Consider the following 12,694-nt stretch of genomic DNA (forward strand, 5'->3'; position numbering starts at 1 on the left):
CCGGTAGATTTCCGCTCCGGCTGCAAAGCTCGCTTCACGCTTCGATATCTTCTTTTTCGGGAGGTCGGCGAGACGGTGAGTTAGAAATCGATCTTTTTTCCTTATTAGATTATCGGATAGTTAGACGCGCGTTGCATGTTTTTGTCAAATTAATGGGTTTGTAGGCTATGGATAATTTTTACGATTTTGCAGGAGTAAAAAATACTAATTACATTATAAGCCGGAGTTGGATAAAGATGTCTTAAATCTTAGTCCAATCTTCAAGAATTAAAGGTTCGACGATACTAACGTTACGTAAAAACGTACCTTAGTGTTATTGTAAAAATAGTCGGCTGAATGGAATTAGTCATCGAGAGTAGATTTCAACGAACGTAGTAGATTTCTTACGATTTCAAAGCCATTTAAATAAAAACTCAATATGAGTTTTTGTTGATACTTCAGTTTTTATTTCGGTATTTTTAGAGAAGTAATCGAGTAGCTCACAAATATGTTAGTATTATTACAAATTCTCAATGTGTGACTATCGTAATAAAATTGATGAAAAAGTATTGGTATTTCAATTCAACAACCCTGTCCATTCATTTTTGAAATTTCACTCGGCATCAAGGATTGCGAAAAATTTCGCACTACTAAAAATTGTTTCGATTTTCGTGAAAACATTTTTCAAATGACGGAAATCCGTGTTTGTTTGAATTTTTAAACTCGTATAATTTCAGGTACGTCAATAGTTCAAATTTTGAACTCCCGCAACAAAACGAATCCAAAACTCGAATACCGAAGAACTAATTTTTGGGTAAAGATGTCCGGTACGATTCTTCTGACTTCAGCAATTCTCGGCTATAACAAGGTGCAGAACATTTGCGCTTTTCATTTAGAAATTCACCATTGCAACGATATTTCATACAGTACTATTCCCAACATTAATCGTGCAACTTTTGTCATCAGTTCATGAACATGAATATCAAGAATTACATACAACTGACGATTTAGCTGGCTGTATCATTCCAACTTCGCAGGTGTACAAAATAAGTGAAAAATTGTAATAAGATAGGAATTGATTGCTTTCATAATCTTCGCCGTTACGTCGTTCATAGCGTTATTTTATTTACGTTTTCATAGCCGTCTCCTAAACCTTGACCACCTTTGACGCCCAAGTGATCCGATGACAACGGCGATAACGCATTGTGTGCACCGTGCGGAGGAGATTAATATGCATACTGCACATTCGTATACAGTATACACGAGAAAAAGGCGCGCAGACACGGACCATGCGTGTATCCATATCACGCGTGGACGTAATATATTATCCAGTTAGCGTCAGACGAGCAGGCAGGTGCAGGCGTCAGCGAGCCAAGGATTCTAAGGATCCACGCTATCGCACCTCGTGCCGGATACCGAAATGCAGTCTGCCCGAGTTGTCCGAATTGTACGCCTACCGCAGCTTTCACCCACCAAATGAATTCCGAAATTAATGAACAATTCGTTCCGAACTGACAGCTCCCGCGTAATCTTCTTCCGGACTCGTGTTCCACCTCGTCGAATCATTATTCTCCTTTCTCGACCTCTTATCGATACTTTACTTGCATCGTTTGCAATTTAATTCTGGCTATTTTGCACGCGGATCGACGCGGCTTTCCGATGACGTCGGTTTGTACGCCAAGTTATTTCACTGTAAAACTATAACGGCGATACTTTTTTGGTCACTGTAATATGTCAATCTTCCAACGTACAAAACGCTTTTACCCACCACATTTTTATGCTAATGTACCGATAAATCCTCGTAGCTGTTTCTGTATTATATAAGAAAATAATTTATGCGCATCTAGATTGCTGATTTGACCAATTACTTGTATTATATTTGAATATATTAAATAGTAAGATTTGTCCAGAAATTCCGTTGCGCAGAATTTTGATACAAATATAACGCACGAATTATACACGTGAAATTCTTGCAAAGTTTTATACAAACTGTATAATATTTCTTCCCGCGGTTAGACGACTTCATTCTTTTCCTTTTCCGCAACCACATCTGTAGTCACGTCAGTGGGTCAATTTGGGATGAAACAGTCACAGCTCATTGACGTTGAATTTCATTTTTCGCCTGTTATTTTGTTTCAAATTTATACCTTGAGCAATTTTATCGTTTCAATAAATTTGCGTGGTCTGTTGTCCGCTTTTACAGCCGTCAATCACTGCCTCGGCATAATTATTAGATTCACTCGACTCGCAGATTTGACATTTGCATGCTCTCAAAATAGAACAAATCCAGGCTCCGAAAAATAATAATTGGTAAATTTAGTTGTAGTTCCAGTGTAATTTCACGAGTGAAAATTTCCACAGACGAGACGTGAGACGGTTTTAAGCATTATTACTTTAAGGTAATTTCAGAAACTGCACATGATGATCGATAAGAACGTTCTGTTTTCGTGATCTTTGCGCGTTTTAATTCAAATAACATCCGATCGCTCGGGTCAAGAATGATTGAAAAACTGAATTTTCCAAGCAACAGCAGAAAACCATTAATTTCAAACAAACACTTGTCCGTGATGGGTAAATACTTTATAGACACAAATTGTAAATGAAGCACCTGCGACGAGGTACACAACATGCAGTGAAAAGTGGCGATGAGCGAGCAGGTGGTTAAATTAGCCAAGAAGAAGCGAGTAAATTTCTATGTAGTGCCAAAGCGTAACATCGTTATACACTTACCAAACGCATTATTCTTGACTCTTTAGGTGATTCCAGTGAGTGGTACTGTTTCCAGCAGTGTCTTAAGGTGGTATTCAACAATTGCCGATCACCGGCGGTTAGCGGTACAATTATTACGAGTCTCGAAGAGAGGACAGGAAGTGTATATTTTATCCCAACTACAACGAGCGTCCGGTATTGCGACGTATCTGCAGTTTTCCAGGCAACCGTTAGTCGGAGTGCAGAAGGTCGCCTTTACTCAGTGACATGGGTACAGGTTTCATCGGCAACTTCCTATATACGTACCGGATGTCGCGTCCTCGAGTATAAGGAGGGTGAGATGACGGAGTAACAATGTTCCAGAGAACCGAGCAGGGTGCACCGCGTATTGGAGAAAAGTGAAATATTACGACCGTGGTATTGAATTGATAAAAGCCGGCTAGATTCTTGGCCAGATATCTTCAGATAAGGGAAAAAAAGTCGGCATGCAAAGGAATTCCTGTAATCTTGACACATAAGTCATTCCATTCTTTTATGTCCCCGTGTAGAAGATGCGGAGGATAATGGGCGCCGCCTGCCAATTCCCGCAAGACGTACAACGTGCGTCATACGTAGCTCAAATTTTCTCTGGTATTTTGGATTCTCTCGGTACGCGATCGGGACCCGATACAGTTTCCGCAATTTGCATCGAGACCCTGGTACAGATAAGGTGGTCAAGCTGATCCACCGGCTTCGGTCCGCAGTGTCGTTAACGGATCCTCGAAAATCGAAGGATCGCTTAAAGATCCCTACGAAGGACTCCCCGGATTATTGCAAGGGCCATAACTCATCCTTGGATTGTAGGAACATCGACCTTTGCTCGAAATGATTTGTCAATTATTGGAAGGCGACGCGACGCGCGATATAGATCGGCAGCGAGCCTCCCTCGCAATAGCTCGGCTATCTCGAAACGCGACCAATGGGCCGTCAAGAGGCCAGGGATCCTGGGGTCAGGCTTTTTCCACGTTATGACGTTATGATACGGTCGTATATGGGTTATAATATCAATAGAGGGTAAGCAGCGGAGTCGTGCGTGCCGGACGGCTTCTGTGTTCCTTGCGGAGGGTCGCTGCCGATGTTGGAACGGGTGACATATGGCCAGCTCTCTGGCGGAATCACCCGCGACGGACCGACCGGCAGACCTACGTGATGGAGTGTCCGAGGCACGCGGCCACTGCCCGGTGCCCGTTGACCCTCGAGTAACACGCTTTTCCGCCGCCAACTTTCTTCTTCTTCTTCTTCTTATTCTTCTTATACCGTCCGCTGACCAAATATCATTTTATTTCATTTATGCGGGGTCACCGGAAGGCTAAACCCACCCGACAAACAGACCGTCGACCATCCCCTCGTCTCGACGAGGACTTCACAAGTTATTGATATTTCCGATTCCACCCCGATATTACACCTAAATATCCGATTCCCGTAGATATTTATGAAACTCTTTTCTTTTCCGATCATCCTGAGGATCCAAAGCTCGCGTTTAACTTTGTACCGGGATTTATGCATCCGAATGGACACCGGTTACTTTTCTTAACTTCGAGAGTCCAAACGATTAATCGTCACAAACGTAAAAGACTTTAGCAAAGCGGAGCTGAGGTGCTTCCACAAGACTTCAAACGCCTCGGAGAGGGTCCAGAATCATTTTAAACGGCTAGGAACTGGCGTCGCTCAAAATCAAAGCATTTCGCAAAGAATCTGATGGAATTTAAAAAACTTCCAATGACTAAACGATTCGAATTCACATCAACCTCCAACACGATCTTGAGCTTCGAGTAAATTTAACGGACTTGAGACACATGAAACGGCTTTCGAGAACTTCAAGAATTGTTCCACGCTCCACAGGCTGCGTGTTGCGTCGTGAGTCTGAATTAATTTTTCAGCGTTCTTCGTCGTTCAAAACCAAGAAAATTCGCGAGGATGAATCTGCCTCGGCGTAATTAATACGCAGGGGCCAGATCGTGCATCATGTGGAAGTAGCAGACGTACCCGTAAAGCGTTACGCCCTGACATCGGTATCTGCGATAGATTTCTCCAGTAGTGCAGGCGGAGAGTCGTCGAGCAGCAACCTAGTTTCCACAAAGTTGGAGCATTGCGATCCGGTATACAAAAAGCCCGTTCATGCAGAGCCCGCCCGTGCGTCGCATGTTCGTACCGTTTGATCTCACGCACTTTACTCGCTACACCCGGCAGTTGCAGGCCTCGGTACGTACGTACGTACATGCGACTCCGGTTCGAAGGAGAAACGCTTCACCCATACGCCAGGAATTGGTATTCCTGACATGCTCGCGCTCAGGCGTAGGTATATACCCAGAATCCGATATTTCTCATGTCTATATCTCCCCCCCCCCCACCTTCTGCCAGCCCCCAAACTCCCCCTGCCCCCGACCCGCGACTCATGGTGCTATTTCTTCAACTTCACCTAACCACACTACACGTATGTCTTATGTACTCAAAGATTTGTATCGCGGCGACGGTCTATAAATACAAACAACGATACGACAATATCGAAAGCTTGCGCCAGGGGCGCCCACGTCACTTTATTTCACTTCGATGCATCGCACACATACGGGCAATTCATATCCCGACGTTTCGCCTTGCTTACAATTTCTCCCCTTCTTCATCTGGCTAAAAAATTCACCGACGTATATATGTGTCTGCGTATCCGTTATTCAAGTCAATCATTTTGGGTCAACCTATAGAAGCGTTTTCCCCTTCCATGCAATACCAGCTATATATTTTCTGCACAGACTATCCGCTTTTTTTCAAAAGTATTACACTCCTGGTTTATCAACAATTTTGCTATTTTTTTACTTGAATCGCCGTATTTGCTGAGAAATTAATCTGCGAGTAGTATAAATTTTTTTGAATTGAAGAGGAACGATGAAATACGAATTACGTTAAAGCTCGTAAATTTGTATGTACAGCTTTTTCTTAAAGTACGAGTTGAAATCGGACGCAGAACGACTATCAAGAAATGAAATTGCAATCGCATAATCTGGTCACTGACTGAGAATTTCAATTTAAACGTATCTTGGATTTTTATCAGGTTCAAATTTTCCAACTCACATACTCGAGACAAATATTCATTCCACGAATATTTCCGGTTGAATCGGCAACAAAACTTTGCTGACACAACGTCTCGGAGAAGTTTAAGATCGTAAGGTGAAGGGTGCATGAGCGCCACTGAGCATCAGTTTCCATAGCTCGGATATATCGAGCAGACGACGGTCTATACTGAGCCTTATTGATGCTTTTTGGGGAAAAGTTTGATGCGCTGTTTACCCGAGAATACACAAGCGACATTTTTCATTCCGGCCCAATGCACCGCGGGATTTTCTTACAATATACGTCCAACGCACACTCGAGGTAAAATAGACACGAGCAGAGGTGGATTTGCGTATCCTGCTTGACTTTGGCCCTCGTGTGTGGAAGGTTTAACGGTCCGCCAGGGCGCGGGTTATGCCTGCGTAAAAGACGGAGTATAAACGAACATGCACGTGTCTGGATCCACCCACCCGCCAGGTTTGATGGCAAATTGAATATCAGAGAGCATAAAACAAGATGAGATCCTCCGCTCCTCCCAGTCTCCCACCCTCGGACCGATGGAGCATCACCGGGGTTATATTTCCATATCACGTTATCAAAGAAATGGATGGCTGGCCGGGACGGGACACTCCCATAAATCCTCAACTGATCCGTCGTGCATCACGCAGCTCCCAAGGATTCGACCGGCCGCCGTCCGCCTCCGGAATGGCGTGTCAGGTGGTTTGCATTTCCACACACGTGTTACCCTGCACACTTCGCTTTGCATCCTGCATATATTCCCGCGCTTTCACTCACACCGTCAACCGCCTCCAAGAACGACCTGCTCACCGAGCTTCCGGTTGCAGGTGCAAACCTTCAGCCTTTTACCCCTGCGGGCTCCGCGGCGTTCGCAATGAGAGAAAAGGAGCTGAAACCAAGTTTCACAGCCTTATCAAGGATCCGCAGGCTTGCGGGTCGAAATCGTGCTAGGTCGATGAAAATTATACGAATTATTCTCACTTTTGTTTCAAACGCCTGTGTCAAATTCAAAACCAATTGTCTGAACAATACCGGAGTTATTTTACTTTTAATTTTCGGATAGGGATCAATGTTAAATCACAAAAAATTCGAAGCAAAACAACTCCGGTACTGGTACAACTCAGGTGTTGAAACCAGAAATAAGAACACTTTGTATAATATTCATCAACTTGGCACGATTTCGACCTACACGCGTGTACAAACTTGCGCTCCATTGACGAGCGACAAGCGTATCGCTGGATGCTTTCGAGTGCTTGAAAAGGAAACGGTGTTTGTTTGAAAGTGAACCAATACCACACGGAACTTACTAAAAGTTGAAAGAAAATTTACACCTGTGACATCATTGATCCGAGGAGCCACCAATTACGGTGGAACACTCATCGCGTGTACCTTCACGATTGCGAGACGGATGTTTCTGGCGATCCGGTGAACTCTAGGACTCGTATGGCAATTGCGACGTACGTCGGTAGTTCGGGGTAAGAGGTGGCAAAATTCTCGCACGCTCCGAGAAGCTTGAGGAGGGCACATAACACGGGTACATGCAAACGGGCGAGAGGCTGGCGCTGCCGGTGGCTACAGGTAAACAATGACATCCTGGTTACTTGCTATGCGGCCGGTGACCGTGTCGGCCAATATCCTGCAGAGAGAGAGAGAGAGAGAGAGAGCTGCTGTCCGGCCAATATCGAGAGACGATCGCAAAAAGCCTGGGAATAAAAATAGCGAGGGTGCGAGGGTGGGAAAGATTTTGGATCTCGAAATGAGATTCGCGTTGAGCCGAACGGGGAAAATTGTTGATTGAAAATAACCTTTCGGAGTGGTTAGGTGTACGTAATGGGACTAAGTACAGCGAGAGGAGCGTAGCGATCCGATCACCTGCACGAATGCCGTTGGAGGCCTGACTCGAGGCGACGGAAAGTCGTAAACCTGGCACGCGTTGAGACTTGTAAATTCACAGTTGGCGTGTTAATGGACTGGTTATTTAATCGGATTAATTACGGAAAGGTTAATAATCTTGAAGGACAACAAGAAGTAGCTGTACCGGCCAGTGTACCGAGTAAATTACACGTAGGCAGGCCTGCCATATCGTAAGACGAAAATCTTTCCGTTTATGCAGAAGTGTGAAGATCGTCGCGCGACTCGCCGTATCCAAGTTTATTTCGCGATCGGAGTGGAAAAACGAGATAAGGACCATGCAGCGTGAAGTTTCGGTGTGACTTTTGCCGGGTTTAACTTTCGTCTCTTTTTCTTTCTATTTGTGGTTTTTTTTTTTTTTTTCTTTTTTATTCTCTGCTTTCATCCTCGAAACCGCAAGTCTAATTAAGAAGTTGGACGTTCTTGGTTTGACTCCGAAGGAGCTGCCGGTGAACGGAGGCGGAGAAGAGGGACCGAGGATAGATTCGAGGAGCATGAAACCTTAAACTTCGCAGCATTCGCTCGTTGGGCGCCAGATTCGAGATACAGGCAGCAGCCTTGCCTGTTTAAGATTAAACTTAGGAGCAGATAAAGCTGGCGTTGAATATATTAGCCCGGGCATAAATAAACCGAAATTTAAGGGGACAGAAGGGGAATGGAAACGGCGTGGCGAGAGAAGAACCCGGCAAGGAGAAGGGATGTGAGAAAGGGAGTGTATAATTATTGTTGCCAGAGTTAGTTCGCCTCTTTCGTTCCGCTCGACGAGTTTGAATTATAAGTTGCAAAGGAAGACTTGAATTAGAACGAGCCCCCTTCTACACCTCCTGCGTCTTTCCACATCCTCGTGACTGCACTTACGATCACCCTCTGTGATAGTTGGCGATAAAACAGCCCGGCTATCATACTCGTTGATCGAGAATCCAGAACAAAACGAAGCGCTCGTTAAATCATCGTTAAGGATCTATATCAAACGTACAGTCTGGTGAAAAAAAGGTCCAAAAAAAAAAATTCATTCGACGACAGCTTAAGAAATGAAATTATAAATAAACTGTATTCTAATTCAATGGTGAAAATATCATTGACAAATATCGGAGAATCTCTTATATGTACGGTTTCTTGGAATGCCATAATTATGTATCATTCTTAAGTTTGTGACAATGTTGAAATTTTCAAGATGAAATTCAAGTCAGTCAACTTCTACAGTCACAACTTTGATACCGTTGTGTTATAGCTCTTTAGTTTCATTCCTTTTTATTATCAGACTGTGTTATGCGCTATATATTCTTATGTACTTTGTTCAGTAAAAATTTGTACTAGGGACATAATTAGCGTACTAATTGAATGGTTAATTGTATTAGATCCGTATGGTTTACTATTGAATTAATAAATGCAATATAACAGTACCAAAGATCATAAAAAAAAAAAAAAATACTCAATTGATTGCGAGACCAAGCGACGAGCCGTGTGACGAGACTGCGTTACAAATCTATAATCGGTACGTAAAACTTTAGCCATAAACGCGACCGAGTTCACGTATCGACTTTTCACCACGCCAATGACGTCTCGTAAGAATTTGAGATGAATAACCTTGCATTGTGACGCCACAATGGTCCTGCACTTACGCCGACGGCGTTCTACCGTTAGGTCGTCTCTTCGTGGGCAGCATTATCAAGCAGCAGTCGGCTTTGTCGCATTTGACTGCAGCGCCCATAAACAGCCATAAATAATATTGAGCATTTGATACGTAGCGTGAATACATTCGTACACCACGTACAGTGTGTCGATATCAAACCGCTTTGCCCGTTCCCACGGGAAGTTGAATCAGCCCAGTTGCGATCCGAAAGTCACAATGGATCGGCAGAGTCGTTAAGCTTCGACGGATTTTCATCGACGCAAAGTCGAAAGAGGATTTTTCATAAATTAGACGGCACCGCCATTGTCCAAGAATTCCGACCCAACGAAGGTTCGTTCGAATACGCTAACTAAGTCCGGAAGTGAAAATTTTGCGAAATATCTCGAACCCCAGATACTTATAAAATAAAACTAAACCGCATTTGTCTATTTCCAAAAAGTTCGACACGTTTGGCTGGCAGCTCTGGCTGCTAGCTTCGGTTTCATTCCAACCCATCTGCTTTCCACGGTCTTTTCTCCGCTTGAAGAAATTCGGAAAACGATGTGTAGAGAATGGCGAGGGACACCGTGTATAATATTTATACGTGTACACCGTGGGTTAATATGTATGGGGTACCGCAGGAGACGGGCTGTCAGATCACGTATCACCGATTTCCGTACAATAAAAAAGACATTTGAGACATTTCGGACGTCCGGGTTGGCCGGCGGGTCGGTGAAAGTACTCGGACCATCGAGCTACCCCGTTCTCACGCAATATTCCGGGTATTCCCATAAAAGAACCGCCACCGTGGCCGCAGCAGCGTTTCTCGATTTTCGTTGTCACAGTTTTACGAGTTCCTCTTCGAGCCTCATCCGGCACGATCATCGACACCTTCCCGATCATCTCCTTCCAGCAGCCACCCGGTGATTATTGCCGAAATCGCGGTCTGTAATTTACCAAGGCTGTACCATTAACGGATCGAATGAAATATCGATTGACCCGCGGGGCGAGCGACCCGAAGAACGAGGCGAATGCAGAGGTTGAGGAGCAGAACCGGCCGCCCTATCCGGTAATAAAAATCCCATTTTTCTTAATACAATTAAGACATAGGTGGCGGGAGCTCCGGGGGGCGGAGCATAATATACCTCTCTCATAATCATTAATCACGTCGAGGAGTCGGAGCCTCCGGACTCTGCCCTCGGCAGCCTCTTCGCGGATATCGCGCGTCCCGAATTTTCCTTCCCTCCCCCTCCCCTCCCCGTGGAATCGCGGCGGTTTTTTCACCCAGAGCTATTCGAGTACTCCGTTCGTCTCCTCCTCTGCGCACCTCGCGTCTACGAATATTCCTCTCTGCGGATTGTGGGACGAATCCTTGCCTCCTTCCGGTTGACGCAGTTTAGAATCCGGACAGGAGAAACGCTCGGCGACCCCTTACATGTGCAGCCGAGCCCAGCTGACCGGTCATTAATAATCTGACCCATTTCCTCGACGCCCCCTGCAAATGTTCCGGGATTCTACGGGCAGACCGGCCTTCCGCGTATGACCAACATTCTCATCCCGAGGGCTGGAGGAATGAACTAACAGTGGCTACTCGCCGAGGGAGAAGGGTATAAATAGCGGATACGTCAACTGGTCCCATGGCCCTCGGACGATGCGTGAACGCTCGGTGATTTCCGGGAATTCCATGCTTCGCCAAATTATCGGGTCGAAGCAATATATTCGATTAAATCAAGCCGTGGTCGTACCGAGTGTACGTGACTCATTATTTTGTGTGCATTATTGGTTCTCGAAAATGTCTGACAATATTCGTTAACGTTGCTCTATGGTCGGACTTAGTTTAACATTATAGAGAAATAATTGGTCGAGGACTTCGTTCGTGAAAATTAAACTATTACGTTGGGTTTTCAGGAAATATACTTAATTTATTACCGTTGAAACGAATAGAAAATAAAAAAAAAACAAAGAATTACGAAACGAATGTATTTTCAGAGAGAAGCTGTATAATTTATTGGGATGTGTTTTAGTCTAATTTTCTTTGACGCTAATTTGACGTCTGTGGATAGAAAATCAACTGTACAGTAAATTCGGCGTAGTTGTTCAAAGAATGCAGTAAAATAGCTGCCTCGTTATAATCAGTTTATGCATATTCGTATGGTTTTAGATTTGCATCAATTAAAACATTTCGGAAAATCTGCTTTTCGCTGTAGTTGACATCAGCTTTCTAGTGGCCAAAAACTGCATCACTTGAATTCAGATATTCGTTTTCAAAAACTTTTCATGTTCGTTGAAAAAATCGATAACGAGATAAAAAAAAAACCGTAACCTTTCACGGATCTATCGAGTCTTTAGTCTTAAAATGCGTGTAATTTGTCATATTAACGAAAGCGTCGGAAATACCCTAAAAAAATCGGGAACTGGGTCATCGACCAGCTCATCGTCCACTATCAGTGGCCGCGATTCTCCCTCCCTTTCTTTCCAGTCTCTCGTTTTTCCGCCTTCGTTCGTGCCGCGGTCGAATTGATACGAGAAGGATGTGAGTGAGGCATTTAATATACCGGACGAAGTGACGTCGACGTGACAAACGGGGCGAAGGAATTCAGATCCATGGTATACACGCTGCATCCACGCGGTAAGATTTGAAAGAAAATAATAGAACGGGGTGAATTTTTTTCTGAGAGATGTATGCCAGGCGTGGCATTGTCGTGGTGACTTCCGTGATATGCCGTAGATTCTTTCCCCCTTATCTCCGCACGTCAGCGTATACCAACGATAAATGGTAATAAAATAATATCACGAACTAGGAACACACCGAAAAAAGTATATATCGTTTGTTTTTCCTCGGTGAACGAATATCGGTGGTATCGGAAAATCCGAGGCGAGAGCCTCAGGACCGAAGACTGAAGCAAGGAGGGATGGAGGAGAGGGTAAAAATGTATAAGGTGAAAATGAAAAAGGAGTCTAAAAGTAAGAAAACTTGTTCGCCGGATGGGCCGAGTGACAGGCGTCGCGAAAAGGAATTGAATTTGATCGATCCTTTGGCTTTGGCTATATGAAACCGACACAGAAGCGATACGGCTTGTACATATTACCGCGCATATGGGAATCGACGGGGTTGATGAAATGCCAAACCAGACACGCCGCCGGCCCTGACACACTTATAATGCATGCTCTCGCGTCTCCCGAGTCGCACACATTTCCACCTCTTGTTTGAGCACACGCACGATGGCCGCATATGTGTTACCGAGAAAATGTCAGATAGATCATGACGAGCCGTTGCTGCCCCGCGGAGAGCTTCACGGGACACGGTTTCCCTCTCAACGACTCGAGACGCTCCTCAGACCCGTATCGAGGTCCTTCGGGGCCCGGTTGCCCGAGATCCAC

This window comes from Neodiprion pinetum, chromosome 2 (assembly GCF_021155775.2).
Source record: "Neodiprion pinetum isolate iyNeoPine1 chromosome 2, iyNeoPine1.2, whole genome shotgun sequence".
Taxonomy (NCBI): Eukaryota; Metazoa; Arthropoda; class Insecta; order Hymenoptera; family Diprionidae; genus Neodiprion; species Neodiprion pinetum.